At 34.2% G+C, this 17,703-nt stretch overlaps 1 protein-coding gene across 2 annotated transcripts in view; it reads left to right on the top strand.

The window, feature by feature from the left end:
• Positions 1–17,703, top strand: part of LOC128669351 (semaphorin-2A-like) — a 46,468-nt gene that overhangs the window by 4,606 nt on the left and 24,159 nt on the right. The window lies entirely within an intron of this gene.

A 17,703-nucleotide genomic window follows, 5' to 3' on the forward strand; every position in this document is an offset into this window, starting at 1 on the left:
ACATTATGCATTATGACAAGGGCCTTATGCAAAAGAGATTCGCCACAACTAAACCAATGTGAAACCGCCTGTTGTGGATAGGCTGGGATTGTGTTTGTCCTGGCAGTGTTAATCGAGGTTTATTGGTCGTGTCGCGTCGCAAGTCGCCGTTAGAACAGACAGACATGCTCGATTGACTGACACAGCTCAGTCGAGACACGAGTCGCTGTAACATGCCGTTGTAATTGCGGTGTATTTGCGATACAAACTCAGCTTTAGCTGTTCATTCTGATGGACAATTACGATTTCACCTCTGAAACTCTACATATTTCTGAAATGGCTATAACAATTGTATTTTATTTTCTAAATATTGATCCGAACGACCGTCGACTGATGATAGCATCAGTCAGCTTGACCATTCGAGTAAAGTTCGATCATGTTATTTTAATGTCATAGCTTTGGACAGGTGCAAGTCCCTTGACTATAATGTAATTGCATATTGAATGGATAATACAGTCACCAATATAATTAGTAGCTATAAAGGTCGTAATTTTTGGTAAGGAGTCAAAATTATTAGAGAAATGTTACTGTACAGACAAAGCGTAACTTCACCTATACAGAAGATGCTCATACGACTGAAATATATATATTTCCTATAGTTTAGATGGACCATTGTGACTCTACTTCAGGTGTTACAGGTCTTCGATTTTTATACATCAACAGGAAATGCTCATCAGGCTGAACAACTTTTGTTAAGGCGTCTTATTTATATTTCCTATAGTTTCGCTAGACCATTATGTGTCTGCATCAGGTGTTCTAAATCGTCATTATACCTAAACAGAAAATGCTCATCAGTCTGAAAACTTTTATTAGGGCGTAATTTCTATATTTCCTGTAGTTCAGCTGTGCCATCTTGGGTCTGCATATGGTATTCCAGATCTTCGATTTTTTTACCTCAACAGAAAATGGTCATCAGGCTGAACAAATTTTGTTAGGTCGTTATTTCTATATTTCCTATATACCTATAGGATGATGGTATAGCTAAAGTATAGTTTATTACCATAAACTATACTTTAGCTATACCATCATGAGTCTACATCAGGTGTTCCAGATCTAAAATTTTTATACCTCAACAGAAAATGCTCATCAGACTGAACAACTTTTATTACGTCATTTCTATATTTCCTATAGTTTCATTCAAATCCATCCAGTAGTTCCGAAGATACAGACAGACAAACAGACAGACATACAGACAAACGGACCGATTTTTTTTTCAAATTCTTTCTCTGTTACTATGACTCTATCGCCTATTCTGTTTTTATGTAAATATATTAAATGTACAGGAATTATTTCTCCACTGTGTTATTATATGTATAGATATTATATGGATAGATATAGATTAGTATAAATATGAGGTAGAAGTGGAACGATAATTTTGCAATCAAAATTATATGTGTATATGAAAGTTGATGAATTCAGCGTCTTTTCGCAAAAAGATATTTTCGTGTCTTGTATGATAATATTTGTGTTTATACTTAATTTCAATGTATTTATTGTTACTCAAACATTTTAATATAATTATATTAAAATGATCAGTGTTTTTGTCACTGGCAGCCACACGTTCAAATCGAAGATTTTATCGTCACAGTTGGCGACCGCATCCGACGCATGCACTCATGAATATTCAACAGCCACTACCGTGCTAACAAATAAATAATTTGAGGAAAAACATTCTCGTGCTTGCGTTACAAATCAAACACAACCTGCAGACAAGCCGCTATTACTATCTTTATTACAGTCATATACAACTATTGTTGTTCTAAGCTACACTCAAACGCAATAATAACTTCCAAATAATACGTTATATGTTTACACTATGCGTTGTAACTTGTATTAATGGAAATGATTACATTATTTACATGGACAGTGACTATTGACTTTGGTATTCAAATAATGGGTTCGCTGTCTAACCGATAAGAACAGAACATGACACTTTACGACTACAACAAGCATTTCTCCGGGAACGTACGGTCGTGTACAAGTACTGTACCGATACCAAGCTACAAATACATTCTATGGGCTTGATAACGACTTTCCCGACATTCACTGTATTTTGTATTAACTTTATTAGTCTTATAACAACCAACATAATTTCGCTAAATTAAAACCTTTTTTGGGTTTAATGTTCTACTATCGTCAGTTCACTATTTAGAATTACCATGCTTTGTTATCAAATCTCAGACTGATATTCTAGGTTGTATTCCATTTGCCCGATAAATAAATGGGGCTGGTTATGTCATGTTACTTTATCCGTTAGTCCGTCATTGATGTAAATTGAGGATGATAATACTGATACATATTTAACCTACATGAGTAGATTCCTTGTTTATCATGGTTTTGCCTACCAGTTTTTATTTTATATTTTAGTAATATGTTCTGTCGAGAATATTCTTAGTTTGAGTCTTCATTAGATTCTACCAAACTATGGAGTTTGCTCGCCGACAGGTTGTAAAACAAGTGAAATATGAGACGTTTTGTTTTATGACCCGACATAAAGAAGCAGACGTTTGTTTTAAGAGAAACACAACGTTATTCCAAACAATAATTATCTTGTAGGGCTATGTTGCGTTACCAGCTACTTATTTTTTATGAGATGATTCATTATTTTCCTTCTATTCAAAATATTCTATATATTTAAGATAATATCTTCGATTAATTATTAAGTAAGACTTTTGAGTAAGTAAATGTTACATTACTTAAAAAGTAACATCAAAAGGATAAATTCAGGACAAAGCAAAAATGACTCGGTTATTTTTCCATGCCATGGTGTCTAAATTACGAGCCGCGTGTTGTTCCGAACAATAAATTGGCAATTATTTCAATTTTTCGCGCAATTCATACCCGCCGGCGTGTGTTTATGGCAACGCTTAGTTGAGTGGAATGATTGTGTAAAGCTTTGGACCGGCTCCAACGCCGCACGGAACAAACGCCGCAAATAAAGTCAAATATAAGTGAACCCACGTAGTAGTGTCCTAATATTGTTGTCAATACAACTTTATACAATTGAGTAGGTACTTTTGCTATATCAATGGGTGAAATCATTCTGTAATATAATTGGACCGAGTTTTACTAATCTGACTCGTGTCAGTTATACTTACCTCTAACATGGGTTTATTACAACCTGAGTCACCTCGAACCCTATGTATAAAATAGAGTAACTACTTATATAGGAAGCGGATTGTGGGTCGACAGAATTTGTGCTACCGAGGTCTTTTGACGAGATCCGTAAGCTATATTGAATGATTTGAAGAAAATATTATGCTTAACAATAAAGTGAAAATAAACCATTAATTTCCGATATCAGACAAGATTCACATTTCACTCTTATTTAATCGTATTATTTCATATTATTTAACCATATTAACGTAAGTTATATAGACATGACAATTCTCAGAAGTCGGGACGCGGGACGAAAATAACTGCGCGACATTATTCCGCGAATGCAAGCGAAATATCTCGGGTTAAATAAATATTTTATTTCTTATATTGCTTCACCGACAATCGCCGTTAATAATCTTTAACATTTCTAGTAAACACAAAACTTAATATTCACAGAACTCTGTGCATGGCGTAGAACCGCATGCCCGTCTGCTATCTAGAGAACTTGTATTTGTTTCGTGTGATTCGTTGAGTTTTAATAAATAGTATTTATAACTATCGACTACCTATACAATAATAATTCAAAAAATTGATAAGATTAATATTATAATGGATTCACATGAATGCATTTTGACGCAACTAAGGGCATATTCCTACGAGTACAATGTAGTTTCTATTCCTCTAACGTGCAAATTCAGCTTTATTGTGCAGTGTTCGTGTCTTTATTTAGTTGTTTATGTAGTGTTTATTTGTTGGCACGATCGTGGTTACCCAGCGGAAGCGATAAACAACAAGAGATTTCGAACCGAAGATATCTTGTCGTAAACTCGAATTAACAGTGAGCTCCGTTGCTTATGAACGATCATTAATGCTGTTTCAATATTTTAGGAACAATATCTAAGAAGAAGAAAATACTTAGGATATTGGACTCTCGTGATAATATCATGGGAACTGATAAACGTGTAGCAACGGGGATGCGGCGAGTGAAGATATTCTGCCTACATTTTGCATTGCACCTCTGCGCATATATTAAGATTCCTTGAAAGATGATCAGCGTGTATTTTCATTTTACAGTAAGGGCTTTTGTGCTAATATGTTTAAATTACTTAGGTTCCTCGTTTTTTTTTAATGCTAATTAGACGATAGGAAGGTTAGCAATCAATATATAAGTATATGTACCATTTTTTTTAGGATACATTTTCTTAAATAATATAATCTGACAAAAGGATTGGGCAAACCTACATACAAGTGTTCGTGTACAACGTGTGTGCGCACGACTGGCATCGCTCCAGTCATTTCAATCTATTCGCGTGTCCTCTGTAAACATCCCTAAGTAATATATGGATAATTTAACGCTGTTGAAACATGAAAACTTATACAGATAACTGTCATTTACTGATTTTTTACCAGAATATCTTGTAGCTTTTATATCGTCCAGGCTTCGCTCGGGTTTTTACGCGCCACGGGTTTATAGCCATAATTAAAAAAAAGTAGCCTATGTTACCTCGGCACAGAGACAGGCATATCTGTGCCAAATTTCATCAAAATCAGTCCTGTAGTTTTTGAGTTTATTCATTACAAACAAAAAACCAAAATTACAAATCTTTTTCTCTTTATAATATTAGTATGGACTATGGATTAAAACAAAGTAAAACATATGTTCGTTTATTTTATATTTATAAAACACATATAAACAAAATACAGAAAACAAACATAATTCTAAACTATTATTTATTATTTAGTTTTAATTTAAGTACTTTATGTCGTAAATACTTTTATTCTTTTAGTCCATACCATTATATTAAGTTTGTAATGTATGCATGATTTTACCCAATAAATGTATGTACAACTACAAAATGACTACAACTAAGCAGTCGTTTTTTTGTTTGAATTTTTGCTTGTATTTGCAGTTACATGTTTATTCCAATGGTTGTTCGAAGCTGAAATGACTCGTATACCATAGAATTTTGTTGGTCAAGTTACTATGTCTATATTATCTATAGTTATTATGTCTATAGCTATTATTCTGGTCGTATTAGCTACAGCGCAGAATGATAGATAAACTCAATTATAGTATGCTTTTATCTTTTATAAATTGCAATTGGTTTATGAAATCCATTTTTGAACAAGGAAAAAAGACGAAGCCACTATAACGCCTCGCTTTATGAAGTTTTTATACGCTCTTAAGAAGTATATTAATCCTAAATGGATGTAAAATATTTTTAACATAATTTTAATTTCCTCGGGCAAGATAATAAACTATATCTGGTATTCAACTAAGCATCATTTAAGTATAACAACATATTAATTGCTGTTTTAGTAGTTTAATAATTAAGGTACCGCCATAGTACTTACTTATTGTACTTATTTATTGTAATTAAATAGTACATCATGTAAGGAAAATATTGAAAGTAAATATTTTCTCACAAATCTACCTTTACGAGCTATCCAAGCTTTTAAAGTTTTATTATGTAGGTACTTTTAAGATTTGTAATGGTAGGATTAGAAATAAATTGCTTCACGTAGAAAACTACAGATAACGAAATTCGTTTCCCCATCTGACCAAGTTCGTTATCTTCACTTGTACGAAGTGCATGTACCTCCAGTTATTAAATTTCTTGTGTGTGACTGTGTTGTTGTCATTCTGTGACAAGGAATATCGTGCAAAATCCAATTCCCACGGTGCAACAATGGAGTGGTGCGGAGCGGGGAGCGGGGCGGGCGCGACCAGCCGGCGATACCATCGCAGCCTTCGTCGCCGGAGCACATAAATCTAGCTTTGATACATTTTGGTAAGACGCCAACTACGGTGCATCGCCGCGAACCACTCGACCCGCAAAATATTATCGCCTTTATTCCAACATTTTCAACCATACACATCAATTACGCTGCACAAAGAGTACAAAATATTAGACATCGAGCTTATTGATTTTACAATACAGGTTTTAGAGCATTGTGTAGCTTGATAAAGTACAATGGCTTGCTGATTGCACACACCTACTTCGAGTACTTATAAAGAGAGCTGAATCGGATCTTTTATGATCGATATGAACGTTCGTAATCGTGTTCTTGTAAGACAATCCGATTACAATACGGATTGATCTTGCACAATGTAAACTCTGTGTTGTGGGTGCTCAGAGACTTGTTCAGATCAATTGGTGTATGAAGTCCTTTAAATAATACTCTAAGAATAATGGATAATTAAACATCGTCCATCGCAATATTTTGCATAAATTAACATTTACAAATGCCCTTGACATGACATTAGTAAGAAAAATATTATTGGGTTATTTGCTATTATTATAGCTGAAGATATTTTCTTAATGATAATGTGTGACGTAGAAAATAATAGACATGGACAAACACGACAGGCAAGAACTGGATCATCTTTTTGTGAACGTATAATCATTAATTATAGTAGAATTTAGCGTTGCATACGACGTTAAAAATACAATAGCACGAAACGTCTGGCGACTGGTTGTTAAAAGTCTGCAATTAGAAGTTGCTCCTTAGGCGATAAGTTAATTAATAGGGTTCATATTAAGTCGGGAATCGGGAGGCAGGTCATTAGTCACCGCTACAGGGCGCTTCCGGCCGCGGTCACACAAACACCAGCTTATTTCTGATTGTTTTTCACAAAACAAACAGACAGATGATTAAGCCGTATCGTTAATCATATGTGGATTAAAATGTAGTTCCGACTGCATCACCCCCTTGCGGAGTTCACGTGGAAAATGCTGGAACTCCCGTTGTTATATTACCGGCGACATTACTCATATTTATTTATTTATATGATTAGCAAGTAGTTTTACTCGAAAACATATTTTAGATTACAACTAGCGTGTTAAACAGAGAAGTGTTTCAATCTGAATTAGTGATTTTCGTTGTTTAGTGAGAATTAATTACTTAAATGATCTATGAATGAGAAACTGTTTATTCATAGATTTATAACATTTTTTTTACTATCAAAATAGGAAGCCTAATTTCAATTTTATCATTAAATCAATATGTTAGTCGAAGAGGGTTATGACCCAGTTACCATACAAATTAGCAAGTAGTGCATCACCGGGAATTCCGGGATATGTGAGAGTATGAAAAGGCGATCAGCCGCGACTGGCGGCAGCCGCCGGCGCGCATCGCACCCGTTACCAAATTAATGTGTCACGAGCTGAATGCCGCTCTCATATTGATGTTGAAAAATGACCCGCTTTGACGTTTCATTGCAATCGTAAATCTCTGCACTGTACGCTATATAACTACTAACATTATATCTCTATAAACTACAGCCTATCAATCACACTCACCCATCAAAGACTATTAATCATAAAAGTAATTTCATTTAAGTATATCCCCATTAAACTCCTAAGAAAATGCATTAAAAATAACAAAGAAACCTCTAAGCTATGTTTTATTAACAGTAATTTTGAGCACGTTGGTTCAAATAATTACTAGTTGGAGAATTCGTGTTAACGTTTATTATGATTAATAGTTGGCATTACCGCTGAATGTGGATATGTTGGACCCAAGATCGGATGATTATCGCGGGTTTCCGTTTGGCCGATCACAGCACAAAATTAATTTAGGTTATAGCAGGCGCTCGCTCGCCTCTGCCTCGGGATATTTCTAGCCTGATCCCGTCACTTGTATTCATAGCCCGATATACTGCTGTCGTTCCGATCTTGCCTGACGCCGGAATTGAATGTAGAATGGATTTCAATTTGACGAAGAACAAAGGCTGCTGACAGCATCGCAGCAGAGATGATTTGATATGAGTTTTTGGAATCTGTATTGGGCCAACAAAATGTTTCATTTCATCCTTTATATATTCATATCAAAATTGTATGAATATTGAAAACATTAATTGGTATGAGAAAACAATTTATGTTTAATGAATACGATGTGAATCCGCGTTGACAGTGTTAATGTTTCAATGCTCTCAATGCGGACGATATTCAATTAGGCTGACATTTGAGGATTTATGATACCGACATTTTGAGCTTTTTACTTAACGGGATTTATCAAACCTTTCGGAAAATTACTTCGCCTGTTACGGTTAAATTGTGAAATACCGGCCGGTGAGAGCGATAATTTTATTTATGATACGCTTAATGTCGTTTCCTGATATTTGCTCCAGTAATGAAGATATAGCGATATGTGATTAATGTTTTACATTCATTACGAAATATGTTTTATTGTTAAACGGGTTCTCTGATTAATTATTTATTTTAATGCGATTTATATTTGGACCAATTATGACACAAAGTTGTTAATGAAAGTATGTTTTTGTCAATTCTGAATATATGAAAATTAATTTGATTATTTTTCTTCCTATTTTTGCAAGACGATGCATATGGTATGTTAGGAAATATTTCAAGATATTGATAGTGTGTGAATGGACCGGTGGAATAGAATGTAGAGTGAATCGGGACGCAATTTTAGAACAATGAGGTGGGAAATTGCTTTCCAACGAGCAGCACATAGAACGTAGTGACTCGCGGTCGACGAGACCACGGCTTCCGACCTATTCCCTCATAGTCCGGTGGATTGACTAAATACTAGTTTTCTAGCATAGGTATATTCTTGATTACCTTCCCTTTTGGTATCTTGTCTATTCTTCTTCTTGTCTAGGCTTCATCTCATTAGGCAATAGTCCCTCCAATGTTCCTATGTTCCAATTATGTAGGTACATCGCGCAAAACAAAAAAGTCTCTTTGCATTTTATATTTATTTATTGCTCTGCTAATAAGGTCCTAATCGATTAAAAAAATCCCTGGTGATTGGTGGATAAATAAGTCTACATAAAATTGTTGTTAAATTTTTACAAAGTCAGTCAGGGGTTAAATAAATAACTACTAATATAGCCTACAATGATTTGTGTACATTAGAAACTACATTAGTAATTGTATACATCGTCGTAGAGCAAATAGACTTACGATGTGGGTGTGAAATCGACAAGAATCATCGATCGATACGATCATTATAATATTATGTTTTACATAATAATTCGTATTTGGGAGTGAAAATTCCCAAATATTGAGATAAATATATACTAATGTATATATTGTTTGTTAGGTATTTATCTCAAATAGATTTTTAGCAAATTATTGTCTAAAACCAAAAAGAAAATTAAGTTATCAATAGTATGTCAATAGACTTTCAGTATAGTAGTTTTTTTTTAATAGGCGCAAATTTACAAAAATACTATTGAGATACCATAATAACCACACAGAATATTTATCTTGTACTATCCAATACGATCTTATTATAACTCTTTATACGTATATTAATATTCACAGACGTCGGCTTTTAATAAATATTAAATAACTTAAACATCATTTAAGTATGTAAATGAAATAATTCATAGTCAATTTGTTGATTAGATAAATATTCAAAGATATGATTTATTGAAATAAGAACACAATAATTTATATTAAGTATGGGTTCTAAAATTAAAAATATAAGGCATTTATTTAAAAGGTTTATTATGAACCATACGGTGAGGAACTCATTTGAAGCGTTTTGTTAAAATTTAAATTTAAAAAAATATATATAATAATATACAAAAGCTTTGTTATAAATGTTAAGTATACACTTTTCGAAAAGAATCGTGTCTGACATTGCACTATCACATATTCAGTGATTGGTTTATTAGATGAGACCATGTAGATAGCCGCATCGTGAGGTACTGCTATCATAAATCTGCCGTGGAATGGGTTACACAGCATCATCCCATAAATTGGCCATCTATAGTTTACGATACACTCTGAAAGGAAACCGGAGGGTACCACACTGCAGCCACTTGGACTTGCAGTAAAATATCACTCAATATTTATGATCTCTTTTCAAAGGTTAATGTCGTTGTAGATTGTTGCTGTTCGAGAAAACATGTCATTCTACGACTTTGAATTGATCAGTATTTTTTTAACTTTCGAGCTCTGAACACATAAATACATATATATTAAAGGAAATTTAAATTCAATTTCGAAATTTTATAGAAAACATATTTATTCGACAGAGGAGTTCTGACTCCTCTGTTGAATAAAAATGTGTTAATTATTTTTATCACTTAGGTGGCAGTACCCGTTATAGGTGTAGTATAGCATTCCATAGATATTCACTTGCTTTCCGGAAAAAATATTTATTTTAATCCGTCTAAACAATTGAGTTTAGTTTTCCGGATGTAGCCGATACGAGCCCGTTTAAATATAGCGCCATTAGAAATAGCGGAGGAGCATGAAGACGATGTTCACTTCCAGGCGCTAATTAAAATCAGCGAGACAGCATGTATATTTCATGGCATTAAGTGAGTGCGCCCCGGTGGAGTATCATTAAGAATACATTAGTTCATTAAACCTTTTTACCGTAAATTCGCTGAAGATTCCGCGGAAATATACCGCAAACTTTAGCAAACTATTTATTATGAGATTTTCCGACGGTGGTTTCTATTAATTCTTGAATTAAACGATCTATCCTTATTTATATCTTTTTTTTGTAATAAATGTCGTGTTATTATGTCGTGTTAAAAAAAGAACATGTGACCTACTTGCTACACGATCATCGTAAATAGTGACACAAATTTTCACAAATTTTATGATGTTTATTTTCAGTTGATTCAGAGCAATGCCGTTACACAAAAATGTTAAATTAATTAAACTTACATATAGATATATAAAACATATGATACTTTGCCGATTTACTAATTTCGAAAGCGATTAGGGTGCATACCAAATAAAATAAAGTAACAATGGTTCAAAATGTGTTGATTAGAAAATTTCGCTTAAATCATTCCGATAATGTAGCAGCAACTACGCGGAGGAGAGGTCCCCCAAGATCCACTGTGAATTCCGGACATGATTCGGGTGGCGAAATCAATCAGACCAGTGCCCTGGGGCTCATCAACATGCAAGGGCTCCATTTATTACTTCGCATTCAATTTGCAATCCGCAGTCCCTTCAAAAGAATTGTTAATGAAAACGCCTATTTAACGTTTATTTAGACGAACCTTGCCTTAAAATTTTGTTATTATAGCGGAATAAAACGTTTTTAAATGTGATTTTTTATGTGCTGCCTGATGTATTTTTTATATGTACTTATTCTAGCTAATCTTTCTTAAAAGTATATAAAAAGTTGGAAAGTAAATCGTTGGTATTAGAAATTTTCTAATTAAGTTCTTTGTCAGTTTACCAGTAGATGCAGTTCAATTGAAAAATGTTATTATCAGTGTGCGTTTTTAATTTTACGGCAATTTCTACAATTCCGATTGATCCGAAATGTAGGATTGATTACTACCTACATAATTATATATTTCCTATAATCGAAAATATATCAATTTTCGATTGTCATTATTTGATGTCATGATTATCATTATGTATTTAAAAATTAAAGTAGCCCTTAAAATATTTCAGTTTAATAAATAAATAAATTTATTGTGACCATGCGCGAACCAAACTATTGCTGCCAGAAGAAATTTTAAAGAGGAAATAGTTGTTGGTCATACGAGTCTATTTAAGTAGTTCCACACCGACTGTAGTCATGAGCGAGCAATAACCAGGAGAATGCTGTACAGACCTACATTCAGACATTCTAGTCGTTATTACGTGCCCATTTAGATAATACTTATTTAATTTCGCTGCAGTTTGCTGTAATTACTTAAAGAGTTTAATCGACGGAGAAGATAATTGGAACAATGCGAAAGTTTCCTCATCTTATATTTTAATATTCCATTTTCCTTTTGGAATTGTTATTTCATTTTCTGAAACTAAATTTCTGTACTTTTTAATAAGAAAATAAAAATGTATATAATTCATTAACCTCTCATCTGGTCAATTTTCCTTTTTACCAACATAACTAAAAAATATTTAGTTTGTAATACGCCCTCACTCTACACCGAATATTCAGTATTGCTTTCAGGATTTGCAGATTTGGAGTAATACGAAGCGCTTGTTTGTTTATTTTGTAGGATTAACATGAAGCGAGCCGAATGCAGCGCGTATGTTGAACGCTGATGGTGCTACTTAAACTTTGCTAAACGGCCCGCTCTATGAAAGCTCAGTGAAAGCTCTAAACTTCTGCGTTTAGTCCGGCCGTGCATTATGTGGCCGAAATAATGTTTCGCACCGCCGAACTAGCAACTAAGTACATACATTTTTATGAGCAGTTTTAGTGCGTGCTCTATGCTGCTGAAATGTTTTGCTAAAAGCATTCTCTCTAGGAATTCTTGCTAAGCGGAGAAAAGTGTTTGGATAGTTGCTTCAATAAATTTGAGGTTTGTTTTAATTTGTTTTCTATGAGAAAAAAAAATGTTTAATGAAGCTCCTGGACTTAGTTAATATTGATATTACTGCAGAGTTTAACTATTACATACTTATTAATGTACTGCACTAGATCATAATTACGAGGGACAACAATCCTTCACACTTTACTTGGAATGTCCTAAATATTTGGACTCTAATACACCTATGTAAAGGCTATAAGCTAAGTAAAAAGTTTGTAAACGCCACATCAATCACAAAACAATACCGCACAGTTGAATTCAAAACAAACAAAACTGCGGCATCGAAAATAATCATAAGCAGTCTAAACAGTGAGTGGCGTCTGGGAGGTTGTCAAAAGTTCCCCGGCTATCCCGGAGTTGCTGGATTCCGGGGATTCACCCCCTCTCCTCGCAACCGCGCCTGAGATGCTGTAAAACACCGACAGTATAGAAATCTAGTTACATGTTACATGGAAAATTTGGAAAATGTGATTTTTTTTACATATCATCATGTCTTTCGTGTGTTTACATTTTATCATGTCTTTTTTCAACGTAATTTGCCAATAATATAAATATTAGCGGTACAAAAGGAAAGTCTTTAAATTTACCACTATTCAATCAAGCTTTTAAAGTACCTATCTAAAATACTTGAGTTCAAAGCGTGCTATGTGAAACTAGTATTAGTTAGTTTGATGGTTGGAAAGTATCTCTATATTATCAATGTTTTTCGATTTGGTGAGGTTATTTCTATAAATAATATGCATTCTTTCTAATACCAAAATAAACTTTATTTACCAGTTTAGAATAACTAAAAATTCTAAATTTTTTCCAAAAATCAATTTTAAACATCTTTTCTTCTTTTCTCCGTTCTCTTGACAGAAAAGATTTTTGAGATTGATTTTTGTGAAATTAGGCCAGATTTTAAATAATTACTTTCTTAGTCTTAGTTTATTTCTGCGTCACATGTTATAGAAAATACTTATTAACATTGTGCTAAATGACTATGTACACATCTAAAGTCTTTTAATTTATCTGAAGGTTACAGAACCCGGTCTATTTTTATCATAGTTGGGTCAACTTCAGAAACTCGTAATTATTACTGCCTACTCCACTTTAAGCCCACTCGTTCGAGTGCGTCTCATTAGGGTTAACAACTCTATCGCACCTTGTGATTGATGATCTATTTTCATTAAACCAGACATGAGTTTGGGTGCACTACAGGAGATACTGGTAACAAATGTTCCGAGTTTAAAGTTGAATGAGTAGATTAAGAATGTATTCAGAATTTAATTGGGCGTCTGTCAATATGCCAGTTAACGATAGAAGAACGATTTATTTCTGTATGAAAAATGGGACATTACTGACGTTGACGCCTCTCGTATCTGTATAGTATTTAGTTCAACAGAATATGGCGTTAAAATAAATTGTGTCTTTGATTAAATTATAACTAGGTCAAGAAATTATGATGTTAGATGCGGTGCGATAGAATTGTTACTTACGTAATTATTTGGTGTGCTTTATTTATCACTTAGATACTCGTATATGTATAACTATGACTAGTATAATATAATTGGTTATTCATGTTCCACTTGTACCATGTAGCTGAATTACTATGCCAAAATATTTAATAGCCACTTAAATTTAACGTTTAATTTAAATCAATCAAAAAATAAAAAGTATTACTGACGGTATTGTAAAATAACACGAACATAAAAGCTTTCAGTTAGTTTTTCTTAGCGCGTCGACGATGTCGGATGAAAGAGATAATGTATCGGATTACAATGAATAATAAACGGTCGGTCTGCTAGGTCGGTTGTTAGCATGGCTAATGTACCCGGCGGATATTCTCCTTTACATAATAAAGATACAACTGATTTTATCGAATGCTTAAATGGAGCAGACTTTCGGGGAATTGGTGGGCGCTGGGAGCCGTAGGATACGATTCATTTTATTTGTTTTATTTATCATGTTTATGTAAGCTACTCATATGTAGCACATCACAAAGACATCTGACTTTTACGATTTATCAAAATTCAAAGCCTAATTCAAGTAGCATTATAACGATAGATTAAACTAATTCTTAAAATGATTTACTCTGTGGACTGGAGATCTATATGTTGCGCACAATATAATTATTATGTTTATAAAGCGGCCGGCAAAGAAAGTATTTTTGTGGTAGCCGGAATGTGGTAGTCTAGAAAATCTACAATTTTGCACAATGGTGTTGAAGAACAAGGGAAAAATTGGATATCCTTAGTACGTATACTCTTTGAACAAATAATCTTTATACAAATTATAGTTCCACATAACTGATGGTATTATTAGCTAAAATATTACGATATTAATCTAAACTTCAAAACCTTCACACATTTAGTAAATTCTATTAGATTACACCAGTTTCATTAAAGACACATTACCATTTATTCCTGTTTAGATTGCGAATTCTCTCACAGTCCTTTATCTAATTTAGCATTTATTTACGGCGTATTCAATTTAAATACCGCTCTCCAGTTTATCGGTGGAGAAATGGTGTAAGTCGGACCTCGGCCATTTTATTTATTTCGCAATATTGTTCTCGTTGGTGGTTTTAGGATTCTGGTTTTGATTTGTTATTATACAATTGTAGTAGTACATTCACTTCGAATGAGGAAAATTCAATAGATGTTTATTCAAGTGCTTTTCGATTGTTTTTAATGTGAATACTTTCCAACTACAAAATGGATACTTTTTTCTACCTTTAAAGTTATAAAAACAAAAAATATATGAAGCTTGTATGTAATGTATTCTATATGTATTTTTTTTTACCCATTCATTGCCAATTGCTATTGCTAATTCAGAAACTCTCTTCTTTCTTCAGGTAAGGCAAGACAAGGAATGGCCTGTTGCCCCTAAGTACTAAACTTCGTCACTCACTGCCTTTGCTTGTCTTATTAAGCGACACGTTCATCTTTCGGTTTTTGTGCTTGGCCCTCACCAGTTTTCTCTCAATTGTCAAATGTCGTCATTCCAACATAGGTACCTACAAAATCTAAAGTATAACTGCATAATATAACTAGTAGTGGTGTAATTAAAACTTAAAACTGGGTGTTAGAGCCCCGCGGCGCGGTGGTGGCCGGCTGCTGTGCCAAGTGTCGGATTTAGGACGTGCGCCGGGTCCGCAATGTAGGGATAACGCCGTGCCTTGATTCTGTTAATCGTGGCACATTTTCTCAGGAACTTTCACTTGTATGGAAAACTCGGACAGATGTCAAGTAGTATGATTATAATACATCTGTCTCTGTCGTTCTAATATTTCGAATGTATCTGTTCATCCGGCTGTTATAGGACTCAAGTTATGTTTTACAAAGTTAAAGTATAAGTTTATTTACTTTATAATCCATATTATGTAATTATTTATCATGTCAGACGCCTTCGGTTTCCATCCTTGGATGGTTGCAAGTAGAGTTATCTCGTATAATTCAACGGCACATCTAACATCTGGAACACAGACAGACCACTCAGCCTATATTCAGCCTAAAGCTGTATGGTCTTTAACGTGTCTATGCAAGTTATGTTAGCAAAACTTCATACAGACTTTTTAGGAATGTTCTCGCATTTTCATTCAAAGAACATTCGAATGCATTCTTGATGTGATAATTAGGTACACAATGCGATTCTAACCCTTATTTTCTCTCACAGACGTACCTATGTTGTGTTCAAAAGTTGTGACGTTTTAATTAAAATTACATCTGGTTTTTGTGTCCGCCCATCGTACATACGTGTCTCGTGCACGTGACATCCATTGTAATAAACTTTGTGTTAGCTGTTTAAACCTACAGCGGAATATTTCGTTGATGCTGAGCTGACATGGGGCCGTGCGTGATTACAATTTTAGAACTTTATATTCACAAAATATATAGATATTAAGTAGGCAGGTTAGGCTATAATTTATTATAGAAATGTTTTAGATACACTTTATTTATGTTTAAAATATACATAGATATTTAGCTAAAATTACTATAGTAATTCGTCAAGTTTAAAGACTATCATTTTCTAATCGCGTAACGAAGCGAAAAATTTAATATTCAAAACGATATTCAAAGCGTAAAATCACCCGAATATGTCAATGACGTGTTGACAATGTGCTCGTCCATAAATATAAAAAGTGATTGTTATTCAGTCGGCGCGGTGGTAATTGCCGATAGCTTTTAGCGGTAGAATATGGAGATATTCCGTTCAGTGCACCAATTAAAATTGCGCAGATTAAAATCGTACTTAACGAGTTCAATTCGAGGAATTAATAAAATTCTATTTGTCCTAAAAGCCTTTTAAATCATTATTTGTCTTGAAGAATTGAAACCATTCGAAAGAGGTTTTTGTTTCAATTTTTAAAATGAATATTGCACTCGAATTCCTTTAGCATCCCAAGGAATAAATTTCTCGAAATGCACGTGAAGTATTGAATCTAACGGGTTCCCCGTATGACTCTAACTGGTGTTCCCCTTAAGGTGTAATTGGAATCGGTGTTATTAGAATGGTTGCGCTGCTGGCAATACCTCAGGATACGACGGGATTGCAGGAATCCGGAGCGGGACTCACACAGGCTGAGGGACGTAATTAAAGCGCTGGCGCACTGCTGCAAAAATACCAGGATTAACCTCACATTATCACATTGGCCTACTTTGCGTACCGGGCGGGTCTGAGCCATCGAATTAAAACAGAGCCCATTTTACATCGATAAACAAACTCAATGGTGAAAAAATGAATCAGTAATTGCAGCCTCAAATACCATTTCTTAAATACCTTTACTCTTCACGTTTAATCCTGTCCTAATGAAAAAAGGAAACAGGTAATAAGTAATGCCTATCCTCGCCGCTGTGAGATGCCCCAGAGTACTAAATATAACGAGAAAATGACCTCTCATTTTGAAAATGGTATGAAAAAACTTCTTCTGGAATAATTTAAGGCGAACTGCTCTTACAACCTTAATTCTACTTAATCTAAATTTAAAATTTAAATGACAAAACAAGACGCTACATTGTAGCTCGTCCTCCGGAGGGCAGTTGGGCTCTTCCAGAAAAGGAAAGTCACGAACTCATCGCGGGGCCATTCCAACTCCCAACAAAATAAATATATTTTGCTGATTCGAGACGAAATTTGCAAGTCTGCCAAGAATATTCGTACCAAATCGTTTTCCTATAATTGGAGTACATGTGAATTTGTATTCAGTGGCGCATCCTTGCGGATGGAATTTCGCCGTTTCGCGGCTCCCTACTACATCATGCGTGCTTATTGAACTCATTTGTGTAACACCGCCACTCTGCTCACCTGTT

The sequence above is a fragment of the Plodia interpunctella genome, chromosome 4 (genome assembly GCF_027563975.2).
Source record: "Plodia interpunctella isolate USDA-ARS_2022_Savannah chromosome 4, ilPloInte3.2, whole genome shotgun sequence".
NCBI classification, from domain to species: Eukaryota; Metazoa; Arthropoda; class Insecta; order Lepidoptera; family Pyralidae; genus Plodia; species Plodia interpunctella.